This window comes from Camelus dromedarius, chromosome 20 (assembly GCF_036321535.1).
Source record: "Camelus dromedarius isolate mCamDro1 chromosome 20, mCamDro1.pat, whole genome shotgun sequence".
Lineage (NCBI taxonomy): Eukaryota > Metazoa > Chordata > Mammalia > Artiodactyla > Camelidae > Camelus > Camelus dromedarius.
In genome coordinates, this window is record NC_087455.1 from 33871799 (window position 1) to 33885645 (window position 13847).

Genomic DNA, 13847 nt, shown 5'->3' on the forward strand with positions numbered 1-13847 from the left:
ATCCCACAGATGAAGGGCTGTCCCACAAGACTACCCTCTGCTTCAGATGTCATTCACAAATCCAGGTTGTTACTTGTGCTTCTGCCCAACTAGCTGCATATTGGAGGCTCCTGTGACCTTCTCCTTGAACTTCAGACACCAGTCACGAGTCTAGGTTTTACCTGTACTTCTGATGAACTAACTATAATTCAGAGGTTCTCACTACTCCTTCCTTGGGTTCAATTAATTTGCTAGAGTGGCTCAGAGAACTCAGGAAACCCATTTACTCACTAGATTACCAATTTACTACAAAGGACATTAAAGGATACAAATCAATAGCCAAATAAAGAGATACGCAGGGTGAGGTCTTGAGGATGGAGTTTGGAACCCATCAGGGTGGCATATGAAGGCATTCTGGCTCCCCAACCTGGAAGCTCTACATATCCCCTCCTTTTGGGTTTGTATGGAGGCTTCGTTACACAGGCGTAACTGATTTAAACCATTGGCCTTTGGTGCTTGATTCAACTCCTTGCCCTTCCCCTACTCACCCCGGAAGTTAGGGGACAGGATGGGACTGAAAGTTCCAACCCTCTATTTATGATTGGTTCCTCTGGTGACCATCCCCCATCGTTAGGTGCTTTCCAAAAGTCATCGCATCAACATGAACTCCACTGTAGTGGAAAAGGGCTTGTTTTGAATGCAAGACACTCATTTCACCTTATGGTTCTGAAGCAATTTCAGGAATTGAGGACAAGAGACCAAATACTATAATAGAGAAATGCTCCTATTGCTCTTACTGCTCAGAAATTCCAAGGATCTGGGGAGCTGTGAGCCAGGAATTGTGGATGATGACCTAATATATGTATTTCTTACATATCACAATATCACAAATCACAAATTAACAAATCACAAAAGGTGTACCCCACTCTAAATGGTATGAGGTGGCTGAACACACAACAATCCTTGACCTTGGACAGACGCAATCCGCAGCAGCTTATCAGCCACATGTACTCACAGCCTGGAGGAGGGAGACACCACATGCCAGGCAGGGCCACGCAAGAGCTGCACGTGGGAACAGACAAACTACCAGGGCCTGCGGGAGACTGGCTTTGTAGCGTCCAGGAGGTGAGGTGCACCCTGCTTCTCATGGCCTGTTGGAATTAATTTTGCAAACTTGCAGGGAAGTGAAGCCTGTTAGGTTGAGGACCGAGTGGAGTGCAACTCTCAGGGCTGATGGGAGAACTGGCTAGTGGGGAGCCTCTACCATTGGGTGGGGAGCATAGCCGGAGAGAGCAGGAGAACGCACGGTGGGGCCTCTGGGGCCTCGCCAGGTTCAAATATGTCAAGAAACACCCGAAACGTTGTCTTCCAAGGCAACTCATGTGGGGAAACAGCTTGAACAAATCAGAACCCCAACCAGCCCCATCAGGACCAGGAGCACACCCCTGCCACCGCAAGTTTTCTCTGCAAATAATAATATTAACAATGATAATCCCACCACTTTATCTTAAAGTTCTAGGAGGAAGGAAATTTCTTAACATCCCCTTGCCTAGTTGCTTTATCGTCCCTTCCGACAACTTTTGATCTTGATCCTCATCATGGTATCCATTCACACGTGTCTTCCTCACTTTTTCTGCATGAATAATCCCACTGCTTGCCCACGGGCAAGACCAGGCTACTCCAGGAGCTAAGCTGCTCCCTGCTCACTTCCCTCTTGGCACAGAGACTGTCGTTTCTGTGATGGGCTGTTTCTGTTTTTTTTCCCAGAAAAGCACTATTGAAGTTTTATTTACATGAAGTGATTCATTTCCACCTTCTTGTCCCCCCTCCCCGGTAGCTTAGAAATTGCCAAAAAACCCAAAGTGCCTCATGCTGATGCGGATTCATCTTTAGATGTTCTTGGAGTGCGACCCTGAGTTCACGAATGTGCCTATCACAGGAGTAACGGGCCCTCTGGCCCAGCAGACCCTCAGTGAAGCAGCCTTCTCTACACCCGTCCATCACCATCACGGAAAGATGGAGAGTATGTGGGAGAGATGGGGGGAGGGAGGTTGGGGGAGGGGGCAGAGAGAGAGAGAGAATTTTGCAAGATTCAAGTAGATTCCAGGAAGCAGTGCCATTCATAACATGTGTCACTCTTGATGACATTAGGAGCCAAATTCTAGACTTCACAGCCAGCCACCAGGGGAAGTTTTTACCGGTACAGTCACTACATAAACTCCCATTTGGTCTTTTTGGTACCCCCTGCCCTGCAGGCATCCTGTAAATTTTCTTGACTTTATTTCACAAGGTTTCTGAACTTGCACGTCCTCCCTGTGCAGCAAGTGCCAGCAAGACTGAGGTCACAGCAGCACCCCCCGCCGGAGTCTGGGGGAAGGTGGTGCGAAGCAGCCGCTCTGTTCTTGGTTCCTGAGGATCACCTGCGGCCTTATGGAGGAGAAAAGCCACTCCAGAAGAACGCAGCCTCATAGCTTTGTGCTACCTTCATTCATTCCTCCACTCACTTATGTATTCAAAAACGACCTAGTGAGCACAAGCTATGAGCCAGGCATCGCTACCATGCTGGTTTTATCCTGCCCGGACCTGCTAAGGGAAAGAGGAAGAGAGGAGTGATGGGAACACAGGTGCACCCAAACCATCCCACCCTGCCTCTCAGCCAGTTCAAGTGCTGGAGAAAATGGAACAGAAATTGCAAAATATCATAAAATTTAGTAGAGATACTTTTCAGAGCGAAGAGTTTTCTTTAGGGCACGATCTGTGTTAAGTCAACACTAGGTCAGATGGATTTGGAGTTAGGAAATAAACTTGAAAAGATAGAAGTCAACTCTGTCATCTCCCTTTGATCAGATAATAGTATTTACCAAGTGAATGTTATCTTTAACATGTGTAAGTATTTGCTGTGGCATTTCTAAGAACTCTTTCTCCAAGAATGCCATTGATTTTCAAGGCAATTTTAGGATCAGCGTCTACTTTCAAATGCATTATTTTCAAGTCTTATACAGGAAAACCATTGGGTCCTAAAAGAGGTTGAGGGGAAATTTTTCCTAAAACACTAAAAAAAAAATAGGTACTGATTGCAATCCCATATTAAGAAAAGATAATAGTGTCCCCATCGGTTTGAAAGAAAATTAAGGGTTGTTGTCTTCTTCTGAGCAGTATGTTTATGAATGCTCACCTCCATGTTTGGTGTATCACGTAGCCTAGTTAAATCCTCAGTCCTTTTCACATGCTGACCTCTGAAATGAACCTTACAGTTAGCAAGCTCCTGACTCTTTTGAGGAAAGTGGTCAGTAAGAGAGCCTGGGAAGTATATTATGAGTCTAATAGTAGGAGATTTATTATTAATAATTTTTGTTAACTACGTAAGAAAAGGCTTCTTGAAAAGCAATTAGAAAGTTTATTGTTGATGTGGTCATGTATGAAACACACTCAGTATTACAGAGGACCCTGAGATCAATGAGAAAAGGCAACAGATCTTAGCATCTCAGTTTTCAACGGGGTGAGGTCATGAAGTTACAAGTATTAAATTTGAATAAAAATGTGCGTGTGCACACAAAGCATTAGTCTTTTCAAATCTGTTAAAGAATTGTGTATGTATGTGTGTGTGTTTTCATAAACAGAGAGCATGGGATCTTAAGTAAGAAGTTAAACCACTGTATAAGTTGAGGAAATGGTAGAAAGATCATGTCCGTTGTTAGAATCAGTACCACGAAGGAGACAATGTAGAAATCATGCCCATGGTTTGAAGATGGACATTTTCCCTATTTGATAGCCTGGGGTGGGGAGTTGTAGAAATAAAAGCTCATTTCCCCAGCCTCCAAATAAGATCCTTGGTGGCCATTAGCTTTGTCAGACCCTGAGCAGAGAACCTAGCTGAGATGCCTGGATTTGTGGCCTACAAAACTGTGAGATAGTAACAGAGTTGTTTGAAGTGGCTAAATTTGTAGTAATATGACACATGGTATGTAGGTAAAGGAGGTAATCAAACACCAGTTTTCTGCTTCCAAATGAAATTCCAAATGGTCCAAGAGTCATGCCTCATACCCGCCCTAACTTATTTTCAACATTCCTGGTCACAGCTTTACTTCCTTCTTGCCCATTCCCTACTTGCCACACCTGTTGTATGGCATACGTGGTGCTGTTTTTCAGGCTCCTTCCCCCGTGTTCCTGTTATCTCCATCCTGACATCGAAACCTTGGACCCACTTCATATGAAGCCGCTCCCAGCACAATACTGGACTCCAGAGCGCTGGAGCTCTGTGAACTCCCTCCCAGTTTGCCCCAACATGGAAGGCAGGACCTTTGTAAATTCTAACGCAGTTCAATTGTCTTCCTTCATCACAGAAAGATGTCTTCCTGGAGAAAAAAAAAAAAAGGATGAATACAGAAAATTTTCCAAAGAAAAATAGCCAAGTTTGGAACTGACAGGATGAAGGAAAAAAGTCAGTGGGGTCAGGAGGCGTGAAGAGGTGAGGTGAGGTCTCTGCCAGACTTCAGACACTTAGAGCTGGCCTTTTAGGACGAGATTGATTTTTATCACACCGAGTGTGATGTGTCCAAGGGACATCCAAGCTGGCCATCTCCCCTGTGGAACAGTAAGTTCCCTGAGGCCAAGGACATCATCTATCTTATTCACCATGGTAGCTCCAGACTTTCACAACAGTGAATGCATTTTAAGCGCTCCTTCCTTGAGTGGTTAATAGAGACATAAATGATTCATTTGACAATTATAAGTACTCAGTTGGGGTTTAAAGGGAAAGATGTTAGAGGTTACTGTAAAAAGTAGGAAAGCATTAGTCTTGAGTCACAAATTAACATTTAAAAAAAACTTACAGGAAGCCTAGAAGAGATCAAAGACAAGTTAACTATTAGATGGTATTACAGACTGATCGTTAATTTGGGGGTGGGGTGGGTGTGAATGCAGCTGTAGATTTTTAAAAGTCATCTTCTGTTTGAAATATTTACTAAAATAATTGTGGGTGGAATAATCATGGGTGGAATGTCTTGGTTTTGATTTAAAATACTCCCAAAGAAAAAGTGTGAAGAAAGGGGGGAGTTGAGAATAATGAAGCAGAAAATTGAACAGTTACTAAAGCTGGGTGACAGGTGCATGGGTGTGCAATAGATGATTCTCTTTACTTGTGTGCTTGAAAATTGCTGTAATGAAAGGGAAGGAAAGAAGGAAGGAAGGAAGGAGAGAGGCAGGGAGGGAGGGACAGAAGGAGGGAGGGAAGGAGGGAAAGAGGGAAGGAGGGAAGGAAGGCAGGCCACTCAGAAAACAAGAGTTGTAACAAGGTGCCAACCATTTTTCCTTGACGTTCCCCATTGCACCCTCTTAGTCTCCTGTAAATCCAATTTGTTGGACTACAGGGGTTGACATTTGTTTCTAAGCCTTTAGAGTTTTCATTCTTCTATTCATCAAATGTTTACTAAATGATGACCCTGTGTGAAACTCTATGCTAGTGTCGGGTTGATATAAGCAACAGATAAACATGTTTTGTTGGAAACAAAGATGTTATTTTTGTCATAAAATATAATTACTCCACAATTCAACATGGGAACAGCCTCACTGAACAGCTGTAAAATACACAGCACAATGCTCCCTTCTCCACCTTCCAATGTCCTGAAAGTAAAAATCCACCATTATTACTCTATTGTGTCACTACTTAAAGCCGGGCCTCTGATCTCTCTGACTCCATGGGAGGAAGGCAGGTTTGGAAGAAGAGACCTCTTGCTTCAGAGAGGGAGCGGGGCTGGGGAGTCAGGGGGGACAATGCCCACCCAGTCAGGAAAGGGACACCAGACGGCCCCACGCAGCCCCCTGACCTAGTCCTGTAACAACAACCCCAACAGAGAAGTTAATCTCCTTAATGGAAACCAGATATGTCTCTTATTCAGAACTATTACAGTTCTGCTCTTAAACGTTTCCTGCCCCCTGAGCGCTCTGCTCGGCTAAAAGGAGGTAAAGGCGTGGGGATCCACGACGTCTCCAGGTGCCGTGAGGACGAAGCGCAGGAGGCGAGATTACCTGGCCAGCGCCCTTCTCTCCGCACCTCCCCTCCCACGCAGGCGGCGCAAGGGAAAGAAAGGAGCTGGGGGGGGGGGGGGGGGCGTGGCGAGTAGGCCAAGAACGCCTCGTTCTTTGTGTCTGACGAATTCTGTTTCCTTGGTGGCACAGGACTGTGACTCAAAATGGGGTAGTTCTACAGAGTGCGTTAACTTTCAGTTTCGGGTCTGGAGGAGGCATGCAGCACTTCAGGCATGCGCACAGACTCTTGGGTCTAATAGAAGAGGAAAACGACACCATGCTAAGCACAGAACCCAGAACAAACGATCTAGAAAGTCTGATTTAGCAGCCACCGGGCCCAAGCATCCTGAGAACAAATCGCAGGGTAATGTTTCAAAAGGATTCAGGGCTTGAGATGAACCTAAGACCCAAGACTGAATATCGGCTCCTCCAATCACCGGTGTGACAAAGTCTCTTAACTTTTTTGACCCTTAGCTTCCTGACTTTTGAGTCAGGTTCGTGGGCGACTGATGTAGTCCGGGGTGGTTATGATGGTTAAATGGGGGTATTCACGTGCACAGGCGAGATGTTACTCATCTGACTGAATGAAGTAGGTATGAATTCCTCAGACCAAAGCTCCAGTGTGTGAAAATGGAAGTTTACTTTTTTCTATGATTGAATTTATTTTTATTTTTATTTAATGGAGGTACTGGGGATTGAACCCAGGACCTCATGCCTGCCAAGCATGTGCTTTACCACTGAGCTATACCCACCCCCTGCCTGGTTGCATTTAGATAATATCTTAAGCCCCCCACTCCCTCCAGTGGTAGAAATTAACTCTAGTCAGTTTCAGGTAAGTCCGGTTGATTCAAAATATTCTCAGTCAAGAGTGCTGGACGTTGTCATGTTTGACTGGATGAGTGTGAACCTTCTTCCTCTGAGTGGGTCGAGAAGTCGAGGATGCCACACTGTGTGGGAGCGGGGACCACTTCCTCCAGATCAAAGCCAAAGACAGGCCTGCTCCCCCGCAGCTGGAGAGTGGGCGCTCAGCTGGTGTTGGCCTCACCCAGGGCGTCAAATCAGCCGTGAGCAGGAAGCGAGGGACGCTGGAGAATTTATTCTGGCAGCGGCAGCAGCAGGAGCAGCAGCGTCCAGAGTCCTGTTCTGGGAGGGGCAGAGGGTGACCGCCGTGAGGTCCTTGTCCATTTCTGACAGGGGTGAGGCAGTGGTGGTGTCATCCACATCTTACCAGAAATGTCCTAGGCTGTGGTTTTGGCTGGACAGACTTCACCCTTTTTCTGAGCCCACTGATTCTGAGTATCCTTCTCATAAATTCCCTTTCTGCCTATGTGAACCAGAGTTGCTTCTTTGTTTCTTCTCTCTTTTTTTTTTTTTTTTGTGACTTACTAAAGCTTTAATTTTTAATTGAAGTACAGTTTAAATGTTGTTTCAATTTCTGGTGTACAGCACAATGTTTTAGTCATACATATACATACATACATATATTCCTTTCATATTCTTTTTCATTACAGGTCACTGCAAGGTATTGAATATAGTTCCCTGTGCTGTACAGTAGAAACTTGTTGTTTGTCTATTCTATATGCAGTAGTTAGTATCTGCCCAAGGATGCTAACAATTCACTTAAGAATTTCTCCTGGAATCTCCCTGAGGTGGTGGGGTGAGGCACTCAGTCTCCACGGGGCTTTACACAGTAGCAGCTCATCCAGAGGGGTCTCCTGGACATCGGTCACGAACTGCTCCACACAGGCATATTCAGAGATGTCTGTGGTTCTGTCTAGTCCTCAGTCATCATCCCCTCTCCACACCAGCCACCCCTGAGAGGTCCTTCCTCCCACCTGACCCCTAGTCTTACAGTTCACACCACGTCTACTACGGCACCTCTATCCTGCAAGTCTTCCAGCCCCGGTCTTGGATGCTGGACACTGTCAGTCGCATAGAAAGAATCTGCTGCCACTGCACCCACTAGGACGCAAGGAGCACCTGTGCTGGGCCTGAAGTCAGTCTGCCTGGTACCTGACACGGGAGCTTCTGTTTGTCTAGTCCATAGTGGCACGAAGAACTAGAGGGTCTTGCTGCCCCCCAAGACCCTGACAAGAAGTGGATTCCTCGATATTTGGATCCCCAAATCTGTCTGGGATGTCTGTGGCCGTCCCTGGGATGCAGTCCAGTGTAGGAGAGGGGCACTTTGCAAGGCTTGGTTCTTGAGGACATTCACCGGATCCTAGTGTTTTCTGACACCTCCCCACCCCCAGACTGGCAGACTGTTCACGTCTCAGAGAGGAGGGGAAAGAGTGGCCCAGATATACCACATATTTGCCCACATTTATTCCATATTTACACACCAAGACTTTGGTATATACATCACTGTTTATTTTTTAAATGTATGCCAAGTGGGGAGGGCATAGCTCAATGGTAGAGTGCATGTTTAGCATGCATGAGGTCCTGGGTTCAACCCCCAGTACCTCCACTCAAAACAAACAAACAAACAAACAAACCTAACTACCACCCCCCAAAAAGTATGCCCTTAGCTACTTTATAAATCATATATAATGCAAAACAGTAGCTTTTGTCTCTCTTTTAGCATCCTCAAGCTGTTACTTTTAATTACTTCAGTCATTTCTTTTATAATAAGATTGTATTTGCTATTGATTGGTTTATCTATTATCTTTCTCTTATGACATATGTATCTTTAGCTCTGTTACATTTCCGTCTTTTCCTGTCCACCCTTCCACTAAAAATGTTGTGAAAACACACTAAAAGACAAAGCTACAGCCCTGACCAGCAGGACAGTGATTTGACTGTCAAGCAGCCTATTACCACAATCTGGAGGAAACAGCTCTATATTTACATCGCTGAGCTAAGAACTGCAGTTGATAAAATCTGAATGTAAGTATCAAAAATGATTATTAAAAGAGGATATAGACAAAACAAATACACTCAAAATTATACATCGTAAGAGGAGGGAAAGGAAGATGTGGGTTGGTTATGGGAGAAAAAACATGTCAAAATATTCATTTTACACAGAAAAGAAACAGAGTAAATCATTTTCTACTTTAACAGAAAAAAACTAACATATAACAAATGCTTCTGAATAACTTAAGGGTAATCATGAGAAGAATTAAATGAGGCGTATTGTTTCCTAAATGATCAGAGAAAAAAAAAGAAAAAGAAAAAGAAGAAATTCCAGAAAATAAGGAAGGGTAGTTGACATAAATACATAAAGATAACATAAGAAAAGGCCTATTTTTATTTATTTTTGATTTTTTAATGTTCTAGGGGTTTTCCCCCAGCTTTACTAAAGATATGATTAACAAATAAAAAATTGTATCTATTTAGGTTATACAACATGAATTTTTAAGGTGTACAATGTGATGATTTAGTATACGTAGACATTGTGAAATGATTACCACAGTCAATTTAATTAACACCTCCATCACCTCACAGGGTTACCATTAATGTGTGTGTGTGTGTGTGTGTGTGTCTGTGTCTGTGTGTGTTTGTGTGTCTGTGTGTGTCTGTGGTGAGCAGGCTTAAGGTCTGCTCTCTTGGCAAATTTCAGGTATATAATGCAGTATTGTTAACTATAGTCACCATGCTGTCCATTAGCTCCCCATAGCAAATTCATCTTACAACTGAAAGTTTGTGCCCTTTGACCAATATGTCCCCATTTCCCCCCAATCCCAGGCCCTGATAACCACTTTTTATCTTATTCTCTGCTTCTAGGAGTTTTACATTTTTAGATGTCACATATAAATGAGGTCATACAGTATCTTTCTGTATCTGGCTAATATCATTTAGCATAACATGCTCTAGGCTCATCCATGTTGTTCCAAATGGCAAGATTTCCTTCTTTTTGTGGTTAAATAATATTCCATCATATGTATATGCCACATTTTCTTTATCTGTACATCCATCCATAGACACTTAGGTTGCTTCCATATCTCAGTTCTTGAGAATAGTGCTTCATGAACATGGAAGCTGGTAACCTCCTCTAGATCCTGGTTTCAGAAGTGGGATTTCTAGAGCATATGGACTGTATGGAGGTTCTGTTATTAGTTTTTTGAGAAATCTCCCTCCCATTTTCCATAACGGCTGTTCCAATTTACATTCCCACCAAGTGTACCAGCGCTCCCTTTTCTTCACACCCTTGCCATCACTTGTTATCCCTTGTCTTTTTTAAAAACCTTTTTAAACAGAAGTATAGTCAGCTTACAATGTTGTGCCAATTTCTGGTGTACAGCATAATAGTTCGGTCATACATGTACATACATAGGTTCCTATTCATATTCTTTTTCATTATAGGTCACTGTAAGATATTGAATATAGTTCCCTGTGTTGTACAGTATAAACTTGTTGTTTATCTATTCTATGTATAGTATGTAGTATCTGCAAATCTTGAACTCTCAATTTATCCCCTCTTGTCTTTTTGATACTAGAAACAGGTCTATCTTAAAAATCCAGGGTCTGCATATCCTAGCAGCGTGACTTAGTCAGGCCTCTGGACATCTCTGTAACTTGGTTTTCTCATTTGTATGATGAAAATAAAATGCCTACTTCCTATGATTATTCAAAATTGAGTGATATCAAACAGATCCTACAACATCTTATTGCATGGTGTCAATACATTTTCACAAAGGGGCACAGTCCAGGATTCAAAAGCAATTTAAAAAGAACTTTAATCTTTCTTTGCATATCTTGAAGAATATAAAGGAAATTCAATTCATAACTTCAAGTATGACTTCTTGAAATTACAGTTTTCTCACAGCCCAGAACTTCTTGAGAATCCCCATCCAAGTTTCCCAAGGGTCTGCCCTTCACCAAGCAGCCCTCAGCACTGTAGCCCACGCCAGCTCTGTTCTCGCAGTCCTTTCTACCCTTCCTCCTGAACCATCACGTTTCCTGATGCTGCAATTAAAAATCATAAGAACATGGCCACAAATTCAGATCTCTTTACCAGAGAGAGGATGAGAGAAGTTACATAGACTAAGGCAGAGAAAAGAGAAGAAGGAACTAAAATTGGAATTCTGCTTTAATAAATTTTATCCCTATCACATATGTAAAGTGCCTTACACATAATAAATACTTAATACATACTATTTCCTTTCTCAGTGACTCCGAACATTTCATAAATGCTTAGTCTTCGTTTTTGATATAGCTTCCATAAATAAAAATAATTATTTAATCCTTGAACACTAACTTTCTCAACACTCTCTTCCCAACTCCACCAAATTAGCAATTTGAATATGGGCACTGCTTCACAGGAGAAGGACTGCTGTTTTGAAGCAAACCCATGGTTCAGATAAATTAAAAACCTATATTACAGTATGAATAATCACCTCCTAAAGTCTCTATTCTATGCTTGATTTTTTTTTTTCATTGCATTTTCTTAAAGCAAGGCACACCTGCACCCCATACCATCCCTGAGGGGCCTGGAGTGAAACTAGACTCTGCAAAAGACCCCCTTGGTGGTTCCAACTTTTTCTAAAGTAAGATTTTTTTCTCCTGACATTTTAGAAGTGTTATTAAAACTCACTAGATTCTTGGGATTTGGAGAGGGAAGAAAAGAAACAACTGAAGCCTTGATTTGCCTCCTCTGGATATCATGTTTGTTTTGACATGTGGGTGTGGTGTGCTTTTCTGGCAATGACTGCACAAATTCAACCCTGAGTGTCTACAGGACACAGCACAGCCATGTCTAGGTTGCTTGGACAAGGAGTATTGCTTTTCTGTCTGCAGGTCATTCACACACAGCTGCCGGGCTCAGGTGCTGTAGCACCACGTTGCTCTGCTCCTTCATTCAGATCTTAAGCCACAAACTTATGTGTCTGATAACAAAGAGCAGGGAGAGGGACTGGCTCAAAGTTGAACACAGTGGTGGACGGAGACAGGCTTTGGGGTCATGGATCCTTAGAAAAGGTAAAAGTGGCAAGTTTCTGATCCTCTGGACAAGACACCAATGAACCTATTTTGTGACATGTGTCTTGCTGAGTGTCAGGATGCCATCATTTCTACCACATCTCTTCATTCTGCAGTTCTTTCTGCCTCATTTTTCAGTGGGAGGTCTTCTCAGATGTTTTTGAAAGTTTGACATAGCATCTTCCTCCTATATCTTGGCACTTAGGTAGAGAGCACTATATGTTTTCTGTTGCAGAATTTCTTCTGCTGAAATGAGTTTTCATATTTTATTTGCCTCTGTCATCATCGTTCCCTTCTTCCCGTCATGAATTACTCGGCTACAGCCATACGCAATGAACTACTTGGGGTTCATGCCTTCATCATACTATCTCATACCTCCATACCTTTGCACGTGCTGTTCCCTCTGCTTAGAACCCCTTTTCCTCCCTTCATTTAGCTCTCATCAGTACCTGTCCCTCAAAACCCAACTTGTGTCACTTCTTCTCAGAAATCCTGACTCTTCCATTGTGCTCCCATAGCAGGCTATAAATATCACATAAAACCAATATTTGCTGGGCATTTATTAAAAGCTAGGCATTGGGTTAAGCACATAACCTCTATTAATTCATTTAATCTTTGTGACAATCTTATGTTGTAAGAACTGTTGCTTAGAATTATTTTACAGACAAGAAGAAGAGATTTAGAAACATTAAGGAACTTGCCCCAGGCCAGGCTGGTGAGGCCCAAATTCAAGTGTAGGTCTTTCTGACTTCAAAGCCTTTAGCACTAGATTATTCTACTTTTCTAATAATTAAGGTACATTTGCTCATATACTATAATTATGGGAATGCTTTCCTGGCTCTCCCTTTAATTTGAAAGTTCCTCGAGGTCAGAGCAGAAATCTGACTTCAGCGCACACTAATAAATTTCCTGGCTTAGATCAAGTGCTCAACACAAAGCTGTTGAATACATGAGAGTGGATGTCTCTGTTCTGCCACTTTCCATGTTCAGCTGCCATCAGAGTGCCTCTTTTCTCAGTGAAATTGAAACTCAGCTGCACCGGGTCAAACCATACCATATGCTAGTGAGGAAAAGCAGAAGGAATCTGAGGCAACTGGTTTATTGGCAGCTCTGAGCAGAGTGAACAGGAAACACAATGTGTAAGTGCCCAGGGATGCCAAGCTCAGGGATGAATTAGTTTGTGCAGCTGGGAGTCAATGGCAGCCAGCCCACCAATTTCACACAGGAAGCGATCATCAATAGAGGAGCACGGACCAAGGGCAGGAGAAAGATACCCTGTGAAACCAGAACCGGACTGAGAGAAGCCCAAGTAAGTCCACATAAAGGGCAAGATGGCGTAGACAAGACGAAATGTAGTGTCTATTTCAAAACTGATGTTACAGGACTTCAGGATGTGCCCAAGCACCTGCAGTGAGCCGAGTCACCCACAGTTAGGGCTCACCATGCCTCCCAGAGAAAGAGACTCAGGATTTGCTTAGAGAAACTGGACCAAGGAGAGAAAGGATCCGCACTCACAGAGATAACTATGTGGAAAAGCCAGTTTTGAATCCCAGCCTCACTTAAAGAATGAGTGAGAGTAAATAAAAGTAATAATTAAACAGATAGGATGATGCATTAACAGTCCCACTGAAAGTAACAGACTAGGGATTTGCATGACAAAAATGATTGTGAATGAGAACTGTGATAAGGAGGGGAGAGAGTTAAATATTTTCCCAAATTTTGAATGTAGGGGGAAAAAAAGGGCTTATGCTTGATATGCATAGCTGGGGAAGTCAGACAAATGTAACACACAGGGAAGAAGAGCCATGTAGTTAGGTAGGACTGGAGAGTGACAGCTGAATGGGTTTCGGATGAGACAAAAGGGAGAGAATAGATGAATGTGTATTTCAAGTTTCAATATTGAGAAGAAAATACAACATTGTTGG